Source organism: Penaeus monodon, chromosome 21 (assembly GCF_015228065.2).
Source record: "Penaeus monodon isolate SGIC_2016 chromosome 21, NSTDA_Pmon_1, whole genome shotgun sequence".
Classification (NCBI taxonomy): Eukaryota; Metazoa; Arthropoda; class Malacostraca; order Decapoda; family Penaeidae; genus Penaeus; species Penaeus monodon.
In genome coordinates this window covers 2,769,540-2,770,244 of record NC_051406.1, presented here as the reverse complement: position 1 = coordinate 2,770,244, position 705 = coordinate 2,769,540, and the positions used below count along the sequence as shown (strand labels likewise).

Here is a 705-nt window from a genome sequence, read left to right as displayed (position 1 = left end):
ATTGGGATTTTAAAGGAGAGAAGGGGGAAACGGGTTGGAAAATTAAAAAAAAAAAAACCCCTTAGGTAAAAAGGGTTTTATTTTTTTTTAAAATGAAAAAAAGGGAAATTTTTAAGGGGAAAAAAAGAAAAAAAGAAGCTAGAAAATCTCTTCCCCTCCCCGTGGTTTGGGGGGGTAAAAAATTGCCCTCCCCTCGGGCGACGGGCCTTTTGGGAATACTAAAATTTTAAAAAAAAAGGACGGGGAAAAAAGGGGAGTGGCGAGGCCCGGGGAAAATTTGGGGGGCTCAAACTCAATTCCTGGGGGCGGACGTAGGAGTCCTTTGGGGGGGGCTTGGGCACTTCCTTTTGGGGGGTTATTAACAATGCAAATCCGCGTCCGGCCGGATTTTCCCGTCTCTCTCCGTTGGCCGAAACACTTAACCGAAGAAGCGCTATGAAGGAGGCTCTTTAACCGAATGGCTTTCATTAGGTTGATCATGTAACTCTTTCTCGACATTTTGCCGGAGCCGCGTCAATTAGCGCCATCAAAATCGCTTTAATCAACGCTGGGGCTAAATTCTCGATGTCGCTTCATTAACGCTTTAATCAAAACGTTAAATTCCCTTCGTTTCGTGCCGATGAAACCGTTTCCATTTGCGCCGTCCACATCCGCTTTCATTAGCCCTTAATGTCCTCAACCCCGTTTCATTAAAACACATGCAGG

At 45.2% G+C, this 705-nt stretch overlaps 1 protein-coding gene across 1 annotated transcript in view; it reads right to left on the bottom strand.

The window, feature by feature from the left end:
- Positions 1–705, bottom strand: part of LOC119586104 (synapse-associated protein 1-like) — a gene marked incomplete at its 5' end in the record, with an annotated part of 123,898 nt that overhangs the window by 118,081 nt on the left and 5,112 nt on the right.